The sequence below is a fragment of the Octopus bimaculoides genome, chromosome 21 (assembly GCF_001194135.2).
Source record: "Octopus bimaculoides isolate UCB-OBI-ISO-001 chromosome 21, ASM119413v2, whole genome shotgun sequence".
NCBI lineage: Eukaryota > Metazoa > Mollusca > Cephalopoda > Octopoda > Octopodidae > Octopus > Octopus bimaculoides.
In genome coordinates this window covers 25377159-25382942 of record NC_069001.1, presented here as the reverse complement: position 1 = coordinate 25382942, position 5784 = coordinate 25377159, and positions in this window count along the sequence as shown.

Here is a 5784-nt window from a genome sequence, read left to right as displayed (position 1 = left end):
ATATATATATATATATGTGCATACATATATATATATAGATGTATATACATGTATATATCTAAATATATAGATGTATATACATGTGACTATATACATGTATGTATATATATATATGCCTTTATATATATATATATATATATAAGCCCTCAAATATCTAAAAATATTTTAAAACATTTCTAAATACATAGGCATTTAAAAAATATATATAAGTAAAATAAGTACAACATATATACATAATAAGATATAAAAACGTCGATATTATATAAGACATAGTGAATTATAAATTCATATGATATACTATAGAGGAATAAAAATTTAGAGGTCACAACACAAGCATATCGAATAGTTAAAAACACTTAGATATTTAAGTTTATATAAAAACATTCATAAATACATGGGCATTTTAACAACTATTTAACAACAATTCGCCCGCGCGGTGGAATTAACAACAATTTGCTTCGAAGAAAAGCAATAACACAGTTCTTGAAAATAACAACACAATAACAGTAACTCACTTTTCTCGAAGAATGTAACACCTTTCTTTAACTCACTTTCCACGAATAAAGGTAAAATCCACACAGAAATTAACGAATAAATCCAAATCACGTTCACATTCGAAAAATCTGTGACATTATCGTTATTCCCTTTATATAATAGTTAGGAATATCTCATTATGGACCAGTTCATTATGGTATTTTTATTGTATTTTAAATTCCATTCACATGCTTATCCAAAACTAGCCATCCCGAGTTCAATTCCTACCAATTAATTACATCCTTGCTAGATAATATAATATCTACTAGTATCTACTTCATTAATCTTCTCTTCTATACTATAAATTGCAGTGTTCTTGATTGTTTGATTGATTGATTGACTGAGTGTCGGCAGATTCACTCGAGAACGGTGCAGTGGAATCGCGTGAAATTCAGTACAGAGCCGAAGCATGGTCCGCTCATGTTCAGATTTTTATTGCCCTCCAACTCCCATGGTTACCGAGATAATTGATTATTAGTTTTTAAGATAGGAATATCCAATTCAAAGTGGGGAGGGGCGATTTTGTTGCCTTTCCCATGCGCGAAATTTTACAAAAAACCAGCACAATAAAGATTATTTTTTTCCAAGTAATGTGGCTGGGTTTGTTTCTCTAAAATTTTAAGCATTTTCAGGTTCAATGTGTTTCAAATAAGTACTGACAATTGAAGGAGATTGCAAAGACAAATAACTACCTGTTTTTTTTTTAACAATTTTAACAGTGAGAACATTGGACAAAATATGTTATTGACATTAATAGTTTGTACCTCAGCTAATCACTGTTGAGAACTGCATAATCCATGTGTCATGTTAGAGATCTAAAAGGCATTTTCGAATTTCATTATTTTCTTTAATCCAGGCAACGCTGGATATTTCTGCTAATAAGATATAAATACACCGATATTATATAAAACATAGTGAATTATAAATTCACACGATATACTAGAGTGGAATAAAAATTTAGAGGTCACAATACAAGCACAGAATATTTAAAAACACTTAGATATTTTAAAATATATAAAAACATTTATAAGTACAAAGGCATTTTAAAATCGAAGACGTCTATATGAAATAGGGTATAGTAAATTATAAGTTCATAGGATATGTTACAAGGACTAAAGATTTCAAGTTCGAACACAAGGCGTGTATTCGCAATACATCCGTATTTCTTTAAGATAAAATAAAAATAAATGCGCCCTTTTAAAGCCTAGCCAGACTCATGGGCCCGGTTTCCCGGTTACAATGGCATATGTGTTCCCCACCTGGACAGGACGCCAGTCCATCACAGCGTTACTCATTTTTGCCAGCTGAGTGGCCTGGAGCAACGTGAAATGAAGTGTTTTGCTCAAGAACATAACGCGTCGCACGGTCCAAGAATCGAAACCACAATCTTACGATTATGATGCTGACACCCTAACTACTAGGACACGCGCCTCAACATTTCTTTAAGATAGTGTGAATTTATTATTTGTGTATATAGCTACAATGTCTAGTGTATCGAGTCATTATCTAGAGGACTGTCAACAGAAGCAACAATATATTTCTCCAGTCATATTTTCCTCGTGTGCATAACACCCAATATATGCTGTCGTATTCTAAAAATCAGTCTGCAGCTTTAAGGATATTTGCTCCCAGTTTGAGTGACAAAGTGCAGGGACTCGATTTTTTTAAACAATTTCGCAATCATTTTAATGATGAACACAATTATTATTAGCATCGGTAGAGACTGCAAAAAAATTCGATTATGTTCACTGAGTTGCCTAATATGAAGGAATATATGTTCAATACTTCGATAAAGACAAAATGTATTGGGAAATTTATGGATGCCTACTTATGCACAGTTATCTACAATATTATAACCGTAACACTGAAGCACGTTTATAGAATATAGCTAATAAATGCATTCTGCATTCTGATACTAAAAATATGTTCTCAGTTTTCAAGCGCTCTTTTATACGTGAATAAAACCGCATTCTCTTTATTGATGAAAATAAGCAAAAGAAAACGAAATACAAACACGGATGATGTTTCATATTTATATGCATGATAAGCAGAGAATGTTTAAACATGAGTTTTTACACGTCATTATAATCAGAGCATGTTTTATTCATAGTGATCGGCATTGTAGTTTTCCCTATGCATAAATATAACGGATATTATTTTTATATAACACAAGAATAACTAATTGATTGTAAATGTACATGCGTATAACGTCGCATACGATACTAGATATTGCATGCATGTGTGTGTGTGTGTGTATGTGTATAAGTAACTTTCTGGATGAGTGAATATGTATATGGGTAGTTAGTTGCATGTATTGATGTGTTTATACTCAGAAATTTACAAAATAACTCTGTTCAAAGTTCTCAATACATAAAGGTGTGCTGAAACAAGAAACAAACAATTACGCACACACACATGTATAGGTATGTGTATGTGTGTGTGTGTTTAGTTATATATATATATATATATATATATATATATATATATGGTTCTAATGTATAGAAAACGAAAGATAAAGACAGGCGAGGGAAAAACAAGTAGGTCTTTTAGTTTGACGATTTGGCTTAATATATATATATATATAAAATATGTATATAAAATATGTATATTAATTTAATACGCAATTTAATATCAGTTAATACAACAAAATAATAGTCTCATGCTTTTGCCATACTTTAGTTTGGCAGATTTATGACATAAGTTATATACTTTCAAGCAAGTTCTCAGGGTCCATTCATGCTGCAAAGGAAGAGACCATTAGAAACCAATGCACATAAGGCTGATGCCGAAACTGGAAGAGAAGAAAAAAAAGTAAGGAAACCTACAACTTCGTACAATTTTCTTCTGTCTAGGCATATACATACGTTTTTATATATATATATATCATAAGCACCTACATATCTACGTATGTATATCTACACACACACACACACACACACACACTATATATATATATATATATATATATGATTGAATATATATATATATGCACTTTGATGTAATTGCATGAGGGTTTACTAAGCCTTCAAACATCTCATTGCACCAGAGACATACCACTTTGTTTTCACACATTTGTAGGGATGACTGCAGTAAATAACAACAAAGTATCGAAATTTTGGGACTTCTATAGATTCATAGTTTTGAGCCTGTATTTCCGGAAATCGTCTGCATATCATCTGCATAGCTTCTGAGAATAATTAAGGTACAAATAAGGTAAAAACTCTGCATTTAATACGGCTATACGATGTTTCTGGTGTAAGGCCGGAACATTTCACGATTGACCGGTAACAGATTGGTTTCACGTTTGATGTGGTGTACTGTATGCTTGATTATAAAGAACGTATTTTATTTTACTTTCCCGCTATTAATCCCGTTGGAAATGGGGACCAGATACTACAGGCTGTGAACAATAGCACGATTACGAAATTGTTTTTAGCGGAGTGAGTAATCTAGTCTCTCTCAGCACTCGGATAAACATAGAAATTGTGATTTCATGAGAATAGAGCATTCATACTATATTGAAGAAAAACATTTTGAATCATTTTACTTGGATAAATGTATTTCATGTTATTTTATGTAAATCATGTAATTATGTAAGTCACAACAGAAGAACTTGCATCGGAATTACAAAGTATATGTGCGAAGGTGTGTTCAATCACATATGCCTGTTTTTACGTTTTATGCCCACATTTATTACGATGTATGTGGTTAATATATACATGTACACATAGTATGCACGAGTATAGATGCACTTCAGCGGGTGTAAGCATACATGTATATATATATATATATATATATATATGATGCATATATACTGACAGACACACCGATATGTTTATACATATATATGTATCTATATACATATATGTATATATATATATATATATGTATATATATATATATGCATACATAATATAGATATACACATACACACATATGAGTATGCTTTTATCGCTTTTCGCATACGTATACGTGAAACAATGAGCGTATATGTATATGTGCATTTTCTGTGTATAAACGCGTACATGTTTGATTGATTGCACGTGCAACTATATAGATTACATGGCTGTGTTAGGGAATACGCTTTGCATAAATAAGTACCTGTGCGTAGATTTGGGCATGAATGCATTCACTATCTTCAGTGGGTGTATGCACTCACCGAAATTTATGGTTGTGTGCTTGTGTGTATGTATCTAATTATCGCCTGCTCAAAACAAAATCACGAGTGTCAGGTTTATGGCCGCAAAAATTCATAAGAATTTATTTTTGTTTTGCTAAACATTGCTTCAAATGAATTGATATCAAACAATCTTTTGGTTAACCAATGAGAATGCTGCACTCTTCATCCGCTTTGTAACATATTTTGTTCATATCAATCTTCTTTTCTTTTCTACTCTAGGCATAAGGCCCGGAATTTGGTGGGAGGATATGAGTCTATTACATCGACTCCAGTACGCAACTGGTACTTAATTTATCGACACCGAAAGGATGAAAGGCAAAGTCGACCTCGGTGGAATTTGAACTTCGACCGTAAAGATAGACAAAACCCCGCTAAGCATTACACCGCCTTGTTCATATCAATATTCCACCGTGATTGTTGGAAAAAATATGTTAAGGAAATTTAAATTTTGGGCTAATTGTGTTTCGCTGAATAATTTTATTTCTTTTTGTATTGTTCGTATTTTTTTTAAATATTATTATTCTTTGTTCAAAAATACACCTCTTTCTGGACGCTATCATAAACACCTACACACGCCAGACACTCTCAGACTCACAAACACACATATATGTATATAAAAAATACAAAAATGGGACAACAACGCAAACAATCCAAAGAGTTAGGTGATACAAAAAAGGGACGACAAAACATTCAGATACAAAGAAAACAACTGCAGGTCTTTCGGTGTTTGCTTTCCTCGGTCGATTTCCAGATTAACTTTGTAATTTTGGCTGGTTATATTCGAGATTGCTCCAATCTGGTCAGCCCAAAGTTAAAATTAAGCTAAGAGCACCAGATTCCTTGGAAGAAATCAGCGAATGTATACGAAAACAAGGACAAGGACGAATGACCTATCCTTGTTTTGTTTGTATCGTCTATCTGGCTGTTTTGTTGTCCCTTTTTTCTATTACCTGTCTGGATGTTTTGCGTTCTTGTCCCATTTTTGTATTTTTTATATATAAAAATATAGTGGCGTACGTACACTTTGGTCTCTCTCTCTCTCTCTCTCTATGTGTGTATATATATATATA